Source organism: Mesoplodon densirostris, chromosome 16, assembly GCF_025265405.1.
Source record: "Mesoplodon densirostris isolate mMesDen1 chromosome 16, mMesDen1 primary haplotype, whole genome shotgun sequence".
In the NCBI taxonomy this organism is placed as follows: domain Eukaryota; kingdom Metazoa; phylum Chordata; class Mammalia; order Artiodactyla; family Ziphiidae; genus Mesoplodon; species Mesoplodon densirostris.
In genome coordinates this window covers 50,387,339-50,408,735 of record NC_082676.1, presented here as the reverse complement: position 1 = coordinate 50,408,735, position 21,397 = coordinate 50,387,339, and the positions used below count along the sequence as shown (strand labels likewise).

Here is a 21,397-nt window from a genome sequence, read left to right as displayed (position 1 = left end):
TGGATATTCCGGCGTTCTAACCCCGCCCCTGTCCCGCCCTCTGGGTTTCGACGTGCCCCTGCCCCGCCTCTTGAGCCCTGGCCACGCCCCTGCCCCTCCCTCCGGCCTTGGTCTCCCTCTGACGTGGCCGGGATTCCTACGAGAAGGTCTTATCTTCACAGCCTGCTCCACCTTCCAGGCCTTCTCCCCGCCCCTGCCCAGGCCTGGCCCGCCCCCGCTTTCTCCCCTGCTCTGGTCCGCCCCGTTTCTGGCTCGAGCGGAACTCCTGAGCCCTCGCCTTGGTTTCTCCTTTGGTAACTAGACTTGCTCATCTCTCTTGGTCGGTCCCTCTCCTCTCCTGTTTGTGATTCAGCCTTAGCCCCATCCCCGCCCGTCTGGCTCCACTCCTAGGGGCCTAGCTGCAGCCGCTCGTGCAGCTGGGCTGACGTTTGCAAGTTTTCGCTGGCTGCTGCTACCTCTCTAGGGACACGGACACGGACCCTCCTCGCTGCCCGAGCTTCTCTGTGCTTGTCCTGAGATCGTCTCGGGATCTTGGATTAGACCCCTTCTAGGAGCACTGAGTTTGTTTTGGGTTCGCTCACTCATGCAGGTCTCCCTGTGTGTTGATAGCCAGGGTTGGAAGGACACCTGAGACCCAGGCTTCTGCCCAGGCCAACTTGGCCTTTTTGGGTTTCCGGTGCATGAGTCTGGGGATGACTCAGTAAGCACAGACTTCAAAACCAGAAGGGACATCGAAAAAGGAAAAAAAAAAATTTTTTTTTAGGGTGGTCAAAAGATACAAACTTCCAGTTAGTTATAAAGTAAATATATTATGGGGGTGAAATGTACAGTCTGGTAACTATAGTTAATAATACAGTATTGTATAAATGAAAGTTGCTGAGAGTAGATCTTAAGTTTTCATCACAAGAAAAATAATTGGAACTCTGTGTGGTGATGGAATTTAACTAGACATTGTGATCATTTCACAATATATACATATGGCAAATAATTATGTTGTACAGCTGAAACTAATGTAATGTTACATGTCAGTTAAATCTCAAAAAAAAAAAACCCTTTAATTGGATCTCTCTAAAAAGTACCAATATAGTAATAATGGGAATTATTAGAAATTAGTTTGTCATATTTTTTGTTTTACTATTGCTTCAATTTGTTAATGAGGGGGCCAGTAGTGATCACCATAATCTTTAATGTTTAAACCACAAAATTTCTTAATCCATCGCTGCTCTCCACAGAAACAGTGCCTCCCTATCATCTTGGTTTCAATTGTGAATACCAAAATAGTGTGTAAATACGTCTGTGTATATATCACAATATGCACACGTGGAATTGACTGATAAAACTATGGATCCTAGCAGAGAAGAAAACTATCACAAGCCTAAAGAAATCTGTGACGGGGTGGAGCAAATGTGTTAGTTAGGGCCAACATGGCCATCGCCCGGCGTGGGCATCAGCAGTATGTCCTCTGCTGAACAATTAAGAAAGTTCGTGAAGCAGTTCAAAAATGTGTGCCTCTGTTTGCTATGTTGAATTTGCATGTGTGTATATAATTTTTAAAAGCTCAATAATAATCCTTTATGCTTTGTTTATGCTTTATCCTTTATGTTTAATGCTTGACAGTTTGAAAGAACTTTCATCTGTATGCTCTTACTTAATTCTCAGGCCCACCCTTACATAGGGCTTATTATTTTTATCTTATAAGTAAGGAAACTGGGGTTGCCTAACTTCAAAGAGTAGAGGAGGGTGGGGGTCACTTCTCTACAGGCGGGGTAATTTGGAGGACCTGCCCAAGGCCCACTGGCCTAAACATGACACATGGTTATTTCTGCTTTTCTGCACCTTAGCCATGTCAGGGCTTCGGTTGAGCTCTGGGATCTTTCTCAGTCTCAGATCCACAAACCTCAGGCCATTTGGGGCTTTCTTTTTTCTCAGTAACATGCTTGCATGTAAACTCACCTTCTCCTCTGACTTTCTCTACCAATCCTGAGAAATCTGTTCTTAGGGCAGGGAAGACAGGTTTTCACTGTTCACATAATCTTCTAGATTTTTTGTCTACTGCCGAACCTCAGCTTGTGAAACCCAAAAGCAAAATCAATTTCTTTGTTTTCTGGATTTCTCTAAGTCATCTCTTCCCCTGAAAGTAGACTGTCTAAACCCTGGGCATGGGGGCAGCATGGGTCACTATGCCAGAAAGCTTCCTTCCTCTCAAGTGTCTTTACCCAGTGGGAAAGGAGGTGGCACTTCCACCCAACAGAGGAACCAAGTGCCCATGAGGGTTTTAGAGGCTGCCCAGATAACCCACCCTCCGTGAGGTTCTTTTCTTTTCTTTTCTTGTATACCTTCTCATAGATATTTTATTTTAAATTTTTATTGGAAATAGTTGATTTACAGTGTTGTGTTAGTTTCAGGTGTACAGCAAAGTGAATCAGTTATACATATATATATATTCATGCTTTTTTAGATTCTTTTCCTATATAGGTCATTACAGAGTATTGAGTAGTTGCCTGTGCTATACATAGGTCCTTATTAGTTATCTATTTTATATATAGTAGTGTGTATATGTCAATCCCAATCTCTCAATTTATCCCTGCCCTTTCCCTCCTGGTAACCATAAGTTTGTTTTCTACATCCGTGACTCTGTTTCTGTTTTGTAAATAAGTTCATGTGTACATTTTTTAGATTCCACATATTAGTGATAGCATATGACATTTGTTTTTGTCTGACTTACTTCACTCAGTATGACAATCTCTAGGTCTATTCATGTTGCTGCAAATGGCATTATTTCGTTCTTTTTTATGACTGAGTAATATTCCATTGCATATATGTACCATATCTTCTTTATCCATTCCTCTGTCTATGGACATTTAGGTTGCTTCCGTGTCCTGGCTATTGTAAATTGTGCTGCAATGAATTTTCAAATTATGGTTTTCTCCAGATATATGCCCAGGAGTGGGATTGCTGGATCATACGGTAGCTCTATTTTTAGTTTTAGTTTTTTTAGTTTTTTTTTTTTTTTTTTTTTTTTTTGCGGTACTTGGGCCTCTCACTGTTGTGGCCTCTCCCGTTGCGGAGCACAGGCTCCGGACGCGCAGGCTCAGCGGCCATGGCTCACGGGCCCAGCTGCTCTGCAGCATGTGGGATCTTCCCGGACCAGGGCACGAACCCGTATCACCTGCATCGGCAGTCTGACTCTCAACCACTGCACCACCAGGGGAGCCCTATTTTTAGTTTTTTAAGGAACCTCCGTACTGTTCTCCATAGTGGCTGTACTAATTTATATTCCCACCAACAGTGCAGGAGGGTTCCCTTTTCTCCACACCCTCTCCAGCATTCACTGTTTATAGATTTTTTGATGATGGCCATTCTGACTGGTGTGAGGCGATAGCTCATTGTAGTTGTGATTTGCATTTCTCTAATAATTAGTGATAATTAGTGATGTTAAGCATCTTTTCATGTGCTTTTTGGCCATCTGTATGTCTTCTTTGGAAAAATGTCTATTTAGATCTTCTGCCCATTTTTTTTTTTTTTTTTTTTTTCTTTACGTGGGCCTCTCACTGTTGTGGCCTCTCCTGTTGCGGAGCACAGGCTCCGGACGCGCAGGCTCAGCGGCCATGGCTCACGGGCCCAGCCGCTCCGCGGCATGTGGGATCTTCCCAGACTGGGGCACAAACCCGTGTCCCCTGCATCGGCAGGCAGACTCTCAACCACTGCACCACCAGGGAAGCCCTGCCCATTTTTTTTTGATCGGGTTGTTTGGTTTTTTTATATTGAGCTGCGTGAGCTGTTTTTATATTTTGGAGATTAATCCCTTGTCAGTTGTTTCGTTTGCAACTATTTTCTCCCAAAAGGTTGTCTTTTCATCTTGTTTATGGTTTCCTTTGCTGTGCAAGGGCCTTTAAGTTTAATTAGTTCCCATTTGTTTACTTTTATTTTTATTTTCATTACTCTAGGGGGTGGATTAAAAAAGATCTTGCTGCAATTTATGTCAGAGAGTGTTCTGCCTATGTTTTCCTCTAAGGGTTTTATAGTATGCAGCCTTACATTTAGGTCTTTAATCCGTTTTGAGTTTATTTTTGTGTATAGTGTTAGGGGGTGTTCTAATTTTTGAGACAGCAAGTAGGAAGAGGTCCTAGCTTTCTTGGAGACACTTAGCAGAAGCATTATAAACGCAGAAAACAGAGTCATTACTGTGGGCAGCTCAAGGTGAAATAGCCAGTCAGAATGGACCAGTAAGGTGAATTCATAAACTTTCCATTATGGGTGATGAAGCTATTCCCCTTTGTAGACCCAATGCCAGGTGTCTAAAACATCATCTGGTCTCTCTCATCTTAAAAATATTTCTCTTGGGCTTCCCTGGTGGCGCAGTGGTTGAGAGTCTGCCTGCCGATGCAGGGGACACAGGTTCGTGCCCCGGTCCAGGAAGATCCCACATGCCGCGGAGTGGCTGGGCCCGTGAGCCATGGCCGCTGAGCCTGCGCGTCCGGAGCCTGTGCTCCGCAACGGGAGAGGCCACAACAGTGAGAGGCCCGCATATCGCCAAAAAAAAAAAAAAAACACAAAAATTTCTCTTGACTCTCCATTCCCCCTCCTGCTACTGCTACCATCACTCATCAAATTTCGTGATGAGATGTCCACACTTACGTTTCCATTTCTTCTCTTCAACTCACACCAAAATGGCTTTAATCAAGGTCATCAATGACCTTGTCCATAAATCATAAAACCAAAGAATATATTTCAGTCTTTATTTTGCCAAGTCTCTTCAACGTAGTTGGCTACTCCCTCCTTCTTGCCATAATCTCTTGACAACAATCTATATGACAACACACCTGTCTTCCACTTGTGTCTCTGACCAGTCCTTCTTTATCTCCTTCACTGGCTTCTTTTCCATTGCATTCCCTTTAGGATGATGGTCCTCAGGACTCCATATTGGTCCCTCTACTTCCTCTGCATGCTCTTCCTGGGCAAGTTCATCCATTCCCATGACCTCAGTCTCCAATGCCTCCCAAATCTGTATCAATTGCTCAGAGTGTTCTCTTGGGCTCCAGACTTCTATGTCCAATCTACTCAACCCCATGTCCTAAATCTCAAACTCAGTGTGGATCAGAGTGAAATCATCTTTTCCACAAACGTCCTCTTCATCCTGTGTTCCCTCCTAGGGAGATGAGGGACACTGCCAGCCATCCAGTGGCTCAAGCCCAAAACCTGGCCATCACTTTCGATGTGTTCCTCTTTTTCATGTCTTTGTCATTGAGTTCTGTCAGATCCACCTCTAAAATGTCTCCCTGTCCAACACACTGTCACAACCATGGTACAAACCACTCTCCTTTCTCCTAGACAACTACAGTAGCCTTTGAATGGAACCTCCTATTCCTACTGCCAGAGGGAACATCCAAAATTGGAACATGCCACCCTCCGGCTTAAAACCTTTGGATGGTTTCCCATGCCCTCAGGCCAAGTTCAAAGCCTTAACTTGGCATTCATGGCCCTCCTTGCCTAACACTTTAGTCTCATCTCTAGCCATTTGTCCAGCTGCTCTCTGTCCAGCTGCCCTGAATTACCTTCCCAGCATCTCAGACTCACCAGGCTCTCCTTTGCCCCTAGGATATTCCACATGCTGTTCCCTCTTCCTGGAACTCCCCTCTCCCACCTTCACTAGCTAATCTCTCAATTTCAAGTCCAAGCTAAAATTCACTTGTTCCGTTGTCCCTGGGTCAGCTTCCGCATTCTGCATGACACTCCTCACAGGTATAATTAAAGAAATTACAGTGGCTGTGAACTCTGTGAGGGCCAAAACATGTCTGCTGTTTTGCTCTGTAGCCTCAGGTTGATCTTGATTTCTGGCACATAGTAGGCCCTTCATAAATGGTTGTTGAATGAGTAAATAAACAAGCATGAAAACCAAGCAGGAAGTGGGTCAATGAAGCTGGAACCTCAAGGCTGATACACCTGGGGGCGGGGCAGGGCTCCTGATACCCCAGACCCTCCATAAAGTCACTTGATACAGTTTCTACCAACAGTGATTTATGGAGTCAGCCTGAGCTCTCTGCTGACACAGCGGGCCAGAAAGGGACCCTTCCTAACTGACGTCTTGATTAAAATCACCTCCACCTAATCTTTGTCCTTGGGAGGTAAAGGGGCCCACTCCCGGTGGCCTCAGGCCTTAAAGCATTAAATTAAAGGCGCAGACAGACTGTTGAGAGCTTTTCAAGGTATCTCAGGCTGCTTTCCCATGGAAATAGGGAGACGTTTTTGTTTCCGTTTTTTAAGGTAGTGGGATTGGTGGGTTTGTGTACTGGGCTAGGGAGTGAGGTGGCTTGTCCTGCAGTTTCCTTCTTTTCCCCTCCCTTTCCCATTCCATTAAAAAAAAAATGCTGAACTGGAAGAAATAACTTTTACAGGTTGAAATTCCTGTATAAGGAGAAAGTGAATGAAATGAAGGATCCCTCTGAGGATTTTCTACTGTGGGGGAAAAAAAAAGCGTCAGAAGGCAGAAAAAGTGAAGAGTAATTGTGAGAGGATGTAGAAATTAGAAGAATGGAAAAGTGAGACCCTTAGAGGTGTGGCAGCGGTGGGATTCGAACCCACGCCATCGAAATGACTGGAGCCTAAATCCAGCGCCTTAGACCACTCGGCCACGCTACCGCCCGCTCACAATGTTTTCCATTCATACTATATTAGTCTAATGACGCGGCGCCTCACGTTCTCTAAGCCCCACCCTCATCGGTTTACGCATGCCCGATATCAGCCTGACGCTTACCGCGCCAGTTACAGCATATTAACCCTGGCTTCCTCCTGGGCTTTGGAGTCAAAGCGCTCTTGTAATCGGCAGTAGTAAGTTCAGTCGGGACGCAGCATTAAAAAGGAAAACAAAGTTCCCAATTGTTAATATTAATATTCAATCGTCATGTATGTTTGCATTTGATTTTCCACGAGCGTGGCATACTGCCTACGGCCACGTGGGGGCAGTGTCGCACTGCCGCTTGCTCCTGGCTGGGCTGCGGGTCCCGCCGGGAACCCAGGTTTGCGCGGAGCCGGCCGAGTCCCCATCCTGTTTGGACTCTCTAGCCCTACTTCAGGGAACCTCTGCAGCCTCGGGTGGCCCCATGGCCGGCCCCTGCCACCGCGTTGTAAAAATCATGGGTGCAGGAAGGAATATCATTGAACGTTTTTACAGATCCTTGCCTTGTATAGGCTCCCTCAATCATCACCCTTACCTACTTTTTACAGAGGGGGAAACTGAGGCTCAGATTGGCAAAGTAACTTGTGTTAGCTACCCCAGGCAGAGCCAGCATTCCCTAGCCTCCCAAAACCCAGTGTTCTTCTATGTAGACTATTTCAGTGTGTTTTAAAATGCAGTAGCCCTTTCTGCCTTCGCTGCCTCCATGGCGCCTGTGAAAAAGTTTGTGGCGAAGGGGAGCAAAATAAAAGCAGGTCCCGAAGTTTACCCTTGACTGTACCCACCCTATAGAAGATGGAATCATAGATGCTGCCAGTTTGGAGCAGTTTCTTCAGGAGAGAATCAAAGTGAATGGAAAAGCTGGGAATCTTGGTGGAGGGGTTGTAACAACCGAAAGAAGCAAAAGCAAGATTACGGTAACCTCTGAGGTGCCTTTTTCCAAAAGGTATTCGAAATACCTCACCAAAAAATATTTGAAGAATAATCTACGTGATTGGTTACGCGTAGTTGCTAACAGCAAAGAGAGTTACGAATTGCGTTACTTCCAGATTAATCAAGAGGAAGAAGAGGATGAAGATGATTAAAACTCAATTATCTGGAATATTTTGTGTGACTTCTTGAATAAAACTTGGGAACCAAAATGGTGGTTTTCCTTGTAAAAAAAATAAAATAAAAACAAAATGCAGTAAATTCAGAGCAAATATATATCAATAAATACATAACAAACTTCCATTTTCTGCCACCGAGAATTAATTGTATTCAGCTCTTCTGAAATATCACCCCCTGCGGCCACAAGAAGGAAGCAGAGATCTCTTTGAGTCATCCCCCCACAAATGACTCAAAGCATTCTCCAGTAGTTTGCACCATTTGTTAACAGCAACTGTAACAGAGAAGAACAAACCTGACTCCGTACTGAATCTGTTCCTTTAGCTCTAACCTTTGTGCTCTAACCTTTGTGCTCTGTTGCCTGTGCTTAGTCATGCTGGCTCTGCACCTTTTGTGAAAGATTGTTGCCTGTAGTCTGAAACATACAGGATACCCCCTTCTCAAGGCTCTGACCTTTAAACTTAACACTTTTCCATTCTTATAGAGAGAAAAAGTTGCAGAACAGAAAAGAACATTTGTATTGTTGGAGGTTTACAGGAACATCGTGACCTGACCTAGTGGACAGCTGTGAGAACAAAGGATTCCAGCACCAAGAAGTTTACAACAACTAACCACACCCCCTCCCCTTTTAATATAAAAGCCTGAGTTCTAACATGGGGAAGATGGTTCTTTGGGACACCAGTCCACCACCTTCTCAGTCTGCTGGCTTTCCAAATAAAGTTGCTATTCCTTGCCCCAATACCTCATCTCTCAATTTACTGGCCTGTCGTGTGACGAGCAGTACGAGCTTGGAATCTGATGTAATGTGACCCTTCCCCTCCCAACTCTCTCTGTCTCTAATAATTTAATTCAAGTAAACATTTATCCAACACCTACTAGGCCAGATCAGGCAAAAATCAGGTCTTTCGGGAGAAGCAGAGCTGCTCAGACCTTGCATGACAGAGGTGCTTCACCAGAACAAAAATCCGTGGAAGTAAGGCCATGAGCTTGTCTGCTCCAGCGAGCAGGCCTGTCTCCCTGCAGACTTCCGTAGTGTGCTGACTCGGCTGTCCTGGCGATTTATGCCTTAAGGTTGAGGCTGGGAGGGCAGTTCCTATGCAAACCTAGGCCCAGGCAGGCAAGGGTGGGGAGGCTACAGAAACCAGGGCAACTGGGCTCTGTTTCGTTTTTGTTCTTTTCCTTTTTTTTTTTTTTTAAGTAACGGTTAAAAATAACTTTTGCTAAAATAATAAATACATGTTCCTTGTTGAAACTCCAAGCTAAGAAAGAAAAGCACAACGAATAAAATCACCTTTAATTTCTCCACCCAGTTAAGCTCTGTCAACACTTTGGTAAAGGAAGGTGCTTTTTTGTCTTTTTAGATTTGAAATATAATGTAATGCATGTTCATTGTAAATTTTTTTTTCAAATGTCAAATCTTCTGTATAAAGTTAAAGGGAAGTTCTCTTCCTCATCACCTTCCGCCTTCACAGCTGAATCCCACAACTCATTATAATGAGTAACAGTTTAGCTGTATCCTTCCAGATCTTTCCCTATGCAGACGTAGGGGCAACTAGAGGTGCACACGTACCCCACCCTAATCCTGGGGTTTGCCTTTTGCAAGAGAAAGGAAGAAAGACACTAACCAAAAGACAGAAGAGTGGTCATTTCATTGCTTCTGTGAGTCTTTCTGTAGCTACAGGTGAGTCATTGAATGGCCCTGTGATGGCTTTGTGCCCAGTAGGCCCTGGATCTCCTGAGCCAAGGAGCCAAGAAGGACTTTCAAGGACTTTTTTTTTTTTTTAACATCTTTATTGGAGTATAATTGCTTTACAATAGTGTATTAGTTTCTGCTCTATAACTAAGTGAATCCCCTTTGGTAACCTTAAGTTTGTTTTCTATGTCTGTGAGTATATTTCTGTTTTGTAAATAAGTTCATTTCTATCATTTTTTTTACATTCCACATATAAGTGATATCATATGATGTTTGTCTTTGTCTGACTTACTTCACTTAGTATTATAATCTCTAGGTCCATCCATATTGCTGCAAATGGTGTTATTTCATTATTTTTTATGGCTGAGTAATATTCCATTATACACACACACACACACACACACACACACACACACACATGTATATATGTATACCACATCTTCTTTATCCATTCATCTGCTGATAGACATTTAGGTTGCTTCCAAGAGATTCTCTTTTTAAATGGTTTCTATAAAAGACCCAGATTAGTATCTCATTGGCTTGGCTTGGGTCACATACTCATCCCAGAACCAATGAATGGGGCAAAAGGGATGGAATATGCTGACTGGCCAGGTCTAATCATATGTCCAATCTTAGAGCAGGAGAGTGTGGAGGGCAGTTTTCATGAACTGAGAGTAGGGTGGACTGGTTCCTTGAAGACAAATCAAGATGCTTATGCACGGAAGATATTAAAGAGGAAAAGAGAAGCTAAATAACTTGCGCAGGGTCACAGAGCTGTAAGTAGAACAGTCTTTTTTTTTTTTTTTTTTTTGGTCTGGCTTTGGGCTTGGACAGACTAGCTCAGACTCTTTGTCCTTGCCCAACTTTCCCACGGTCAAAATTTCAGGTGCAATTTTGTCCTTTGCCAAAAGCCAGAGGAGTTTTCTCAAGGTGACTAAAGGAGCCAATACTTCAAACCAAAATGATTATATCTTCTAGATCTTGTATTGATATTTTCTGAAACTTGTAGTACAGAGGCCAAAAAGTTAAAACACTCAATGATGGGTTTCAGGACCATTTCTTTTTTTTCATTCCCCTCACCACCTTATGAGATGCTGCCTGAATGTCACCCACTCCCCAAGCCTCATAAACTTGAAACTTCTCCCTGCAGGGGCCATTGCAGCTGGTAAGCTGAAGGACTTCACTCTCCCAATGGGATCTGAATTTTTAGGGGCCACAAAAACTGAAGAGGCAAGGCTTACAGACAGGACATTAAAGGGGTCAGTATATACCTAGACCTGGGTCAAATTCTGCAACTTACTATGTAAACTTGGGAGAGTCACTTAACCGGCCTCCTTCTTTCTGTGTATGAAATGAGGACAGTAAGAGGGTTGGGATGAGAATTAAAAGAGATAATGTCTGTAAAGCAGTTACCACAGTACCTGACACAAAATAAATGCCCTGTAAATATCAGCTTTTACCACAACCCCAAAAAGGCTCATCAAAGAAGGCATTACAAATGACAGGTGGTCCTTGACCACAGGGGTGGTCAACATGTTTACAACCTAGTGTTGAGTAGAAAGGAGAAATAGATGAGTCCACTCTTGTTAGGAAAAATGTATGTAATCCCATATGCATGCCCAGATAACGGTGTCTGTCTCTGGCCTGCCTGCACACACCTGTTTCTCTGTGTTTGCCTGGGGCTCACCTGGACACTCAGCCCTCCCTCCAGTTCCATGGGAGAACTTGGTCACGTACACCATTCCAGTCCAAGGAGGCTTTGACTGAAGAACTCTTTGGGGCAGAGTTAAGTGGTTAGGTCACAAACTCCACCACGAACTATTTAAACAGCCCCCACTAGACATCACCCTACTGGAAGCCTTTCCTTTCCTCATCCTTCCCACAGCCCCTGGCAGCCCCTGCCTGGCTCCTCCTCCGCTCCTCTCACCTGCGGGGGTCCTTCAAATTCCTCTCAGAGTAACTCAGCAGACCCCAAACCAGCAGGAGCCCTGTAATATAGATAGATGCCCTTTGCCAAGAGGAAGGAGCCACCTTGTAAATCTTCTGGGCAAGTGTATCTCTATAAGCCTCAGTTTTATGATCTGTGAAGTAGAGGTACTAGCGTTGGTGTGAAGATGGAATGAGATAACTCGCTTGATAAATATTACTGTTATTACTTATATCTTTTATTTATTTATTTATTTTGGCCACACCGCAGTGACTGCCAGGTAAGTCCCTTACTTTTATTTCTAAAATAAGAGTTGTGAAATTTCTAAAATTTCACTAGAAAAAATATCTGGAAGAATATAATATGAACATGTTCACAGTAGTTATCATTAGTTTTATTTCCTTTTCTTCTTTATACCTTCCATATTTAGTCATTCATTTACAGGTATTTATTAGAGCACTTACTATGTGCCAGGCTGTGCGCTGAGTTAGGAATATAGCAACGTATTACACAAATAATTGCCACAGTCATAAGTGCCTGTTTTCACAAAGCGGAAATCAGAAGAAAAAAAGAAGCAATTTCTGATAAAAATATTGCAAGGTTATGCATAGAGACGTACAATGAGATCCGATCACTACTGATTTTGGAAAGGACTCGAATACAGGAACTAGGAGGGCATCGGATGGAGAATGGGAAGGTGCGGTGGGCGAGGGAGGGGTTAGCTGCCCCCTCTCAAATTACCCGCTGGGAGGGCGCCCCCTTCGCTGCTAGGTGCCAGGCCGGCCCCACGCTTTAGATCCGGACGCTGTGCATTCGGCCGGCTGGGGAGTCGCAGACGCAGGGCGGGGAGATCCGAGCAGCGGCTGCAGGAGCGGTGATAAGTCATTGCCGGCGGCCACGTGAGCGCCGCGCCGAGCGTACGCCCGCCCGCCCGCCCGCGGCCCCGCCCCTGCCCGCAGTCTCCTGCCCCAGCCACAGCCCCAGCTCGGCGAGTGTCCGGATCCGCCGCCCGAACGCCGCGCGCTGCAGCTGCCCCAGCCGAGCCGACGGTCGCCGGCGCCCTTGCCCTTGGAACGCGCCCTCAGCGCCCCGGGATCGTTCCAGCGGCTCCGCGCGCCCCTCGCGCCCCGGGATCGTTCCGGCGGCCGCCGCTGCCTCCCCGGAGCGCCAGCCCGCGCGCCCCGCTCGCCGCTCCCCGGCACTCTCGGGGGGCCCGCCCGCCCTGCACCCTGGAGCACCGGGCCTCGAGCCTCTGCCAGCTCCTCTGGATCCTCGCGGCCGTGGGCAGCGGCTGCCGTGCCTCTCCGCCCGAGACAGGTAGGTAGGGCGGCGTTTGGCCTGGGGGGCCGGGATCCGGCGCTGCAAGCCTGTGCTCCCCGGTGCAGCCGGCGCCCGGAGCGCGGAGGGTCTGGGGCTTAAAAGTGGGGCCCCAGGCGGAAGGAGAGCGTGGGGGTTAAGCTCCTCGGGTTTCAGTGTTTGCTTCTGTAAAATGGGGGAGTCGTGCAGATTATCGGCAGTGTCTATTGGTAAAATACTTGGCACGTGACGGTCGGGGAGAGGCAGCTTGGGGGCCCCCGCCCGCGGCGCCTGGAGGCCCGCAGAGGGTGGGGGCAGCGCTGCCTTTCTTCCCCTGCAGGGCCCGCATCGCCCCCCCTCCCCGGCCCCTGAACGAGAGGCCCAAGTTCCGGGAACCTCCAGGACCGTGTAGACGCGCCCTTGCTGCATTGTTGTTGACTGCAGGAGTTCGGGTGTTGGCAGGCTCCGTGGACCTGTGAGCCAAGGGGCCGGGCGTTAATATGCCTGTGGCGGGGCTGGGGCCTCCCGGGTGAGTCCCGGCCTAGATTCGCCACACCCGCCTGGGGGATTGCGGGAAACCGGCCCAGCTGCGCCCCGCGTGAGACAGATGGGCTGCTGGCAGGGGGGCGCTGCTCCCTCTGCCTTGTGGGGACGCTCTATGGGAGCCTGACTTCTGGGTCCTCGGCCCTGGAAGCTGCCTGCCTTGGGGCCGCTCAGCCAGGAAATTGTCTACCCCTCTGATTTTACAGAGGAGGAGACAGATCCAGAGTGGTCTAACGGCAGATACTAATAAGCAAGATGGACTAAGTTTGGGAATACAGAGCAAGCAGGTGGGAGCTGATAATGCCCACTCGGGGGGGTGGGGGGGAGGGAGGGTTATTGGAGAAGGCTTCCTGGAGGAGGTGATGGAAAGGATGCCAGTGGTAGGAGGTAGGGTTTAAGAGATAGAGTTTGGCAGGTGTCATTCTTCTCTGTGGCCTCCACAGCACCTTACGGTCATTGTTTGGTCGATGCATTTATTCAGCAAATACAATAAAGCTGCTTGATGATGGGAAATTAGATGTAACATGGTTGAGATTGCCATCCTCCCTCCTCTCCTGTTCTTCTTAAAGAGGGGGTGTCGGCTGGGATCCCAAGTTCTTATCTTTTGCAGAGGGCGGGGAAGCAGGAAGTCAGGGCCTGACCATCCCTTGAAACGGTTTCAGTTTACATATGATCACTTGTGTATGTTCTGTGATTTGTGGTGGGGTGTGTGTGTGTGTGTGTGTGTGTGTGTGTGTGCGTGCGTGCTTTTGGTGACAGAACAGTACTTTCTGGCTGACTACTAAGGATATATCACTGATATGATTTTAAAACATTTTTAATGAATTATGTGGCAGAGATGGCTATTGGTCACCCATGTCCTCTTCTTGGGGTATCACCTGGATGTATTTCCTGGGCTCCCTTACAGTTTGGTGGGCCACATGACTGAGTTTTGGCTGATGGAATGTGAGCAGAAATAGTGTGTGCCCCCCTCAAGCTTGGACCCTAAAAACCTCCCCACGTTCCTCATTTACCAGCAGAGTTGAGAGGACTCTGAGGGCCTGGAGAAGGGCAGAGCCACAAGCTGGAAGGAGCCTGGGCCTCTGAATGACTGTGGAGCAGAGCCTCTCCTTTCCCCCTCTCTGGTGGTCTGTGACTGTCCACTGAAGAGTATGGGGCTCCAGGAAGCTCTTTGGAAGGTCTTTGGGTATGAGAGAGGCTTGCTGGCTGTGGCCTTCCCCTCAGGGTGATCTAACTGGGCTGTTCCACAGGGGAAGGGTATCTTTAGGCCTTTTTTCTCACTCTGGTCAGACTCCCCAAAGAAGTCTTGTCCAGTCTTTGGCAGGATTGGCATCCAGTTGCCAGGACACTGAGAGCAGTGTGGAAGAAAGCTGAGGGTCACCAGCAGAAACTTGGATTTGTTCAAGCTCATTCTCTAGGATTTACTCTTTCTGGTTCTGTTCCTAAAGCTGATACAGGGAAAGTTGATGATCGGGAGTGCATTCAAAGTAATAGTGGCTGGCTGGACTGATTAAAAAATAAACATTTTTGTATTGGCGAGATCAGTTTTGCTGACCAAGAAGCTGTAGACTTAATCCCCATGAACTGAGAATGTTCTAGAAGAAAGTGGTTATAGTGACCACCACAGGATAAAAGTAGCTTGGATTAAACTCTTACAGGCAAGGCTGATGGGCACAAGAAGAAGGCTTCAAACGAAGGAAGGAGTGAGTCACTAACAGGCTGATGATGAAGTAGAAAATGACATTCTCTGGGTCCCCAAAGTCCCAGGGCTGTGGAACACCCAGAGAAGCATTTCAGAGGGCTGGAAAGTCAGAGGGAGGCCGTTGTTCCGTTCTCCAGCTGTGATGCTTTCTAGACCTGGCAAGGACCCCACAGGGAGTGGCCGAAAGGCAGGAGGCTCAGCTGCAGAGCATTCTCTCCGCCAGTGGTTCTTGAACTTTAGTGAACATTGGTACCACCTGGAGGGCTTGTTTAACCATGGCTTGCTGGGCCCACCCCCAGAGTTTTCTTTAGCAGGACTAGAGTGAGGCCCCAGAATTTGCACGTGACAAGGTTTCAGGTGAGGCTGCTCCTGCTGCTAGTAGTCCCAGGATCACACTTTAAAAGTGGTTTAGCAGGGCTTCCCTGGTGGCGCAGTGGTTGAGAGTCCGCCTGCCGATGCAGGGGACATGGGTTCGTGCCCCGGTCCAGGAAGATCCCACATGCGGCGGAGCGGCTGGGCCCGTGAGCCATGGCCGCTGAGCCTGCGCGTCCGGAGCCTGTGCTCCGCAATGGGAGGAGAGGGCACATCAGTGAGGGGCCCACGTCGCAAAAAAAAAAAACCCCAAAAAAGTGGTTTAGCAAGTGATGGCTGAGTGAAGCCCTGGATAGACCTGCCACTGGCTTCAGACCCACCTCCCCCATCTTCTAGCCATGTGATTTGGGGCAAGTCACTTAACTTCTCTGTTCCTCAGTTTCCTCATCTGTAGGATGGAGCCAATGGTGTGTACCTCCTGGGGTTCAGGGGAGGCTTCCTGGAGGAGGTGACCTCTATCTAACCTGAGACCTGAGGGATAAGCAGAGTTGGCCAGGGGACAGGTAGGGAGAGCAGGGTAGAGCATGTGCCAAGCAGATGGCACAGTGTGAGTGAGCCAAGGGAGGGGGCAACGCTTGTCCTCCAAGGAGCTGAGAGGAGTGATGGAGCAAGAGCTTTATAAGTGGTTCTGAAATGCTATGAATCTGTTCTGGGCTACATGTCTCAGGGCGGGATTGCAGTGGAGGGGAGGCTGACCAGGTCATGGAAAATGGGCCTTGGGGATGGGAGGGCCTGAAAGCAGTGCGGGTTACTTCTGTCCACATCCCATTGGCTCAAATGTAGTCGCATGGCCCCACCTAGATGCCAAAGGATTGGGGCAGGGGAGAACAAATCCATAGTGGACAGCTGGCTTCTGTGCCACAGACCAGGTCTCTCACCTCTTCTTCGCCTCGCTCACTCTGCCGCACTTTGGTGGATGAGTGAATTTTATAGATGAGGAAACTGAGGTTCAGAGAGGTTAGGTAATTTGCCCAACGTCACTCAGCTAGTGGCAGAGCCGGGACTTGAACACAGATCTGTTCATCCCAAAAGACTTGTTGGGCCCGATCCTGGTCTTGGCTGCTTTTTGAGGGCCTCCCCATGACCCAGGCTTTCCCACTCGGGATCTCAGCTGCGTCTCTGGGCTAAGTAACCCCCAGATGCCTTGTAGTTCTAACCCGATAGTCCCTCCATTCCTCCATGCCTACAATGCTCATTATACCCGCAGAAATTGCCCACTTTTGTTCAGTTATTCATTCATGCAGCCTGCATTTACAGGGAACCTAGTGTGTGCCAGGCATTGTGCTCTGGGCTGGTAGCTAGAAGGACTAAGACACGGCCCCTTTTGTTCCAGACACTCACGTGGTCTGGCCACCGAGAGGCTGTGTAAACACAGAGTTGCCCTGAGAAGTGAGACACACCGTCTCTCTGATCTGACCCACCAGGAGGACAGAGTGTCCCGGGAACATGAGAAGGGTGCCAGCGATTAAAAATTAAAATTCAAGCCCTCTTGTGCATTTTGTTAATTGAAGCTGTAATTATATTATTGTGCTTTGTATTCTAAAATGTATGTTTCTGATTTTTAAAACAGTAAAGTAGCCTTTGCACCTTAACAGTTTTATGTGAATGAAGGACAGTGAATTGCAACGATGAGCTTTAGCAGAGTGAATGTTGACTTGTCTCTCTGGGTCCAGCTGAGGGTTGCTGTTCTCATCAGCGAGTAAGCTAATTTCTCTGTCTCTGGTATGCGTGGAGATGTGTTTTTAAAGAGGAGATGAGGGAGGGTGGATTGGGGGAAGTCTCCTTGGAATCCACCAGAGTCATTCTAGAACAGGGTTTCTCAGCCTCAGGACTATTGACAGTTTGGCTGGACAGTTCTTTGTCGTGGGGTGCTGTGCTGTGCATTGTAGGATGCTGGCAGCATCCCTGGCCTCTACCCACTAGATGCCGGTTGCACTCCCAGGGATGTGACAACGAAAGGTGTCTCCAGACGTTGCCAAGTGTCCCCTGAGGGGGCAAAATTACCCCACTGTTCTAGACTATATTTGTTTCCTACTGCCGCTGTAACAAATTACCACAGACTTAGTGGCCTAAAACAACACAAATTTCTTTTCTTATGTTACTGGAGGTGAGAAGTTCAAAAGCCAAGGTGTCAGCAAGGCCATGTTCTTTCTGAAGGCTGTAGGGAAAATCTGTTGCCATGCTTTTCCAGTTTCTGTGGGCCACCTGCATTCCTTGACTTGTGGCCCCTTCCTCTGTCTTCAAGGCCAGCTGCATAGCATCTTCAAAATTTCTCTATGACCCCTGCTTCCATTGTCTCATCTCTTCCTCTGACTCTGACCCTCCTGCCTCCTTTTTATAAGGACTCACTGGATAATCCAGGTTACTGTCCCATTTCAAGGTCCTTAATCACACCTGCAAAGTCGCTTTTGCCACATGAGGGAACATATTCACAGGCTTTGGGAATTACGATGTGGGCATCTATGGAGGGGCATTATTCTGCCCGTGACATAGACTGCTGGGTCTCTGGGTATGATGGAAATGCTTATGGAGGGCCTGGGAGGAGGGAAGTGACTTAGGAATTGGGGAGTGGGGTATGGTCAGAGCATAATAGCAGCTGGTGCTTTTGAGGACAATTCTCTATCAGGCACCATGGGCCTGATCTCACTAACAACCCCAGGGGTTAGCTGTCCCCTGTTTTACAGACAGGAAACCACCCAGAGAAGGCTTTCCGGAGGGGGTAAAAATTTGAGCTGGATTTTGAAGGGAACAGAGGGGTTTGGCAGCAGGTGGGAGAGGCATTCCAGAAAGAGTGTCCTTAGGGTGCAGGGGCAGGGAGGTGAGAACTTGGTTGTGAATGGGGACTGGTTCTTGGGTGGGGACATCTGTAAATCAGTCCTTTTTCTCTGACATGAACTGTATTATTTCTTGAAATAGTTTTAATAAATGTTTATTCATGAGCACCCACCACATCCTGGGGTATATATGTTAATAAGTCACTGACCCCGAACTCTTAGCTGGAGGCTTGACTTAGTAACTCCTGATGTGGCACTTTGTTACCCTCCCCACCAGCAGCAAATTAATGAAACTCAGCCTGGAAAGGTATTTGATTAGCACCTTATGAGCCCTGCTTAGTGCCAGGCACTGTGCAGGTAAAGAGTCAAGGAAGTCCCAGCCTGCCACATGGAGTCTGTTGTTTCAGGCTCCTAGTTGGGGAGCCAGGATTCAAACTGGGCCCTGTGACTGCAGAACACTGTGTCTCGGGCACTACACTGAGCTTTGGTTTTTGTTTCTTTTATTTTCACCAACTTTTTTTTTTAATTGATGTATAGCTGATTTACAATGTTATAGTAGGTTCAGGTGTACAGCATAGTGATTCAGTGTTTTTACAGATTATTCTCTATTAAAAGTTATTACAAGATAATGGCTGTAATTCCCTGTTCTATAAATATAATATATCCTTGTTGCTTATTTGTTTTATACATAGTAGCTCATATATCTTAACTTGCCCCTCCCTTTATCCCTGTCCCCACTACTTTTGGTTTCTGTATCTATGAGTCCCAGGCATGTTTGGATTCAGAATCTCAAATGATGTCATCACTGTTCATTTTTCTCTTCATCTCTTGTTCTGCTCTTCACCAAAAGTCAGCTTTGTTCTCTGGTGGCCTCAGCCCCTGTCTCAGATTAACATCCTTCAGGAAAGGACTGACCTTCTCTTCCATTTGCTCAAGCTAAAGCCCCAGGCTTACCTGAGATTAGGCCATAATGGTTTGACTTGAGTCACATGCCCATCTCTGAGCCAATCACTATGGCCAGGTGCCCAGTGCTGTGATTGGCTTAGTGGGGTCATGTGACACACCCCATTACCTGGGGGTGGATCCCCAACCCCAACCCCAACCCCATGACTGGAGAGTGGGGGAGAAGCAGATCCCCAAACAGAAACAGGTGCGTGACACAAGGTGGTCCATAAGTCACCTGGTCCATTATGGTTGCAGTTGAGGACCGTTGAGTTCTGCCGTGCTGGCCATGTACTAGTGTGTGTACTGGTGACTCAGCACAGCCCGTGTTGGCTCTGGGGTGCTGGCTCCCCGGAGTGGTGGGTGGGAGATTCCAGATCATTTCTACATCAGGAAGGCAGCTGCTGGGGCTGAAGGGAGCCCCAAGGAGGGTTTGTGGTCACTGTGGCTTGGCCCACGGGCCTTGACCTAGGCACTGCAATCATCATTTCCTGCCCCAGTGGCTGCCAGAGAAGCCCTTTACAGCAAGACGCAGTGAGAGCAGTGGTTCAGTGGCCAGAGCCGAAGATAGCCTGTTCCCTGAGGACCCCTGAAGAAGCTTGGCTTGGCTGCTAACCAGGCGTCCAGGTCACCAGCCTGGCTGGGACCCAGGATTCAGCCCCCTTTATTGATGGTACTAAAAATGATGATGATATTTATAGTCTTAGTGCTTATTCTGTGCTAGCATTGTCAAGTTAGTGGGGCGGGTACAGCTCTGCATCCCAGGTTATAATGAGGAACCCAAGGCCAAGAGGTAAAGTCACATACCTAGTAAGTGGCAGAGTTGGGGCTTGAACTTGGGTCTGACTCAGAACTCTGCTCAGCTGCCTCTCCATAGAAATATCTTCCCAGGATGTGTCAGGGCCTGGGAGGGGAAGATGTGGATGCCTGAGTGAGGGCAGAGGAAAGCTTCTCGAGAATCCTGATGTCTGGGGTTCTGCTCCTGGTCTCAGTCTCTCTGCTCACAGAGAGGCCCTTTGTGGGCCGGGCAAAGCCCAGGTTAGATGGAGATTCCTAAGAGGCTGGTGTTGGAACAGGCATCATGGGGCTGAGTTATGGGCCAGTGAGGGCTCCTTGCCTGTCTAGGGGAATCCACCATCCTCCAGGTGTTCAGTCTTTATGGGCAGATGTGGAAGCAGCTACCAAGTTAGGACTCTGGATTGAGACCACAGTTTTCCCAGGCTGACGTGCCCAGGCATCAACTTGTCATAAGAGATATGATGTGACTTTTTATGACATGGGAGAGAAGGGGCATGGGACCAGATAGAATTAGCAAGTAGTAGGAAAAAAAGAAAATTATAGTCTATTATGTAAGTTTAGATAGCAAACTCTGAAGGTTGTGAGTCTAGGATAATTATGGTGCCCCATGATGTAAGATTATGCTGCCCCAGTCTCTCTCTGTTTCATGGCTCTGCCATCCTTGGCACATGGCTTCCTTCTCATGAATAAATTTAGCTGCTTGAGCTCCAGCCATCACACCTGCATTCCAGCCAGCAGGACGGAGAGAGAGCAGAAGGTTACATTCCCTCTTTTTAAAAACCATTCCCTAGATAAACAACAAGGTCCTACTGTATAGCACAGGGAACTATATTCAATATCCTGTGATAAGCCATAATGGAAAAGAATATGAAAAACAATGTATGTATATGTATAACTGAATCACTTTGCTGTACAGCAGAAATTAACACAACATTGTAAATCAACTACACTTGAATAAAATAAATTGAAAAAAAAAAAAACCTTCCTAAAGTTGCATACAACCCTTCTGCTCATATCCCCTTGGCCAGAACTTGGTCACATGGTCACGCCTAATTGCAAAGTAATCTGGGAAACGTAGACCTTATTATGAGTGGCCGCATGCTTAGCTAAAAAGCAGTGGTTCTGTTATTAATAAGGAGAGAATAGCTGTCGGGGGACAGTTAGCAGGCGTTGCCACAGGTGCCTTTTTTTTTTTTTTCCACAGCTGCCTTTTAAAAGCAAATGTATGACAAGTGAAAAGCCATGAAACAGATCCCCCTCACTCAGTTCTGGAATACATATCAAGTGCCTGCCGAGTACAAGGCACTGTGCCAACAGCTAGGGTCACAGCTGCTTGTCTGCAGTTCATTTTGTTTCCCAGGGCCGAGGAAAATGTCAGGTCTGTGGTGGGACGTGGCCAAGGGCTGGGGTTCTGGTCCTAATTCCCCTGTGAACTCCTGTGGAGCCTCAGTCAGGCTACTTTCCCGCTCAGCTCCCCTCACAAATGGGGAAGTTGGCGAGATGAACTAATTTAGTCAAGGTCACCAGCAGCACAGCTACGATTTGCACCCTTTGGCAGCCTGGCTCCTGA

General features: G+C 47.4%; 1 protein-coding gene, 1 non-coding gene and 1 pseudogene across 2 annotated transcripts in view; 2 read left to right on the top strand and 1 right to left on the bottom strand.

The window, feature by feature from the left end:
• Positions 1–6,557: 6,557 nt before the first annotated feature.
• On the bottom strand, positions 6,558–6,639 carry TRNAL-UAG (transfer RNA leucine (anticodon UAG)). The gene has a single exon. It is a non-coding gene; the product is annotated as a tRNA-Leu (tRNA).
• Positions 6,640–7,379: 740 nt separating this feature from the next.
• Positions 7,380–7,758, top strand: LOC132476480 (large ribosomal subunit protein eL22-like; annotated as a pseudogene).
• Positions 7,759–12,367: 4,609 nt separating this feature from the next.
• EEF2K (eukaryotic elongation factor 2 kinase) overlaps positions 12,368–21,397 on the top strand; it is a 61,131-nt gene continuing 52,101 nt past the window's right edge. The window contains exon 1 of the mRNA XM_060077757.1: positions 12,368–12,717. The gene's annotated coding sequence lies outside the window, so the exon portion shown is untranslated. The remainder of the gene's footprint in view (positions 12,718–21,397) is intronic.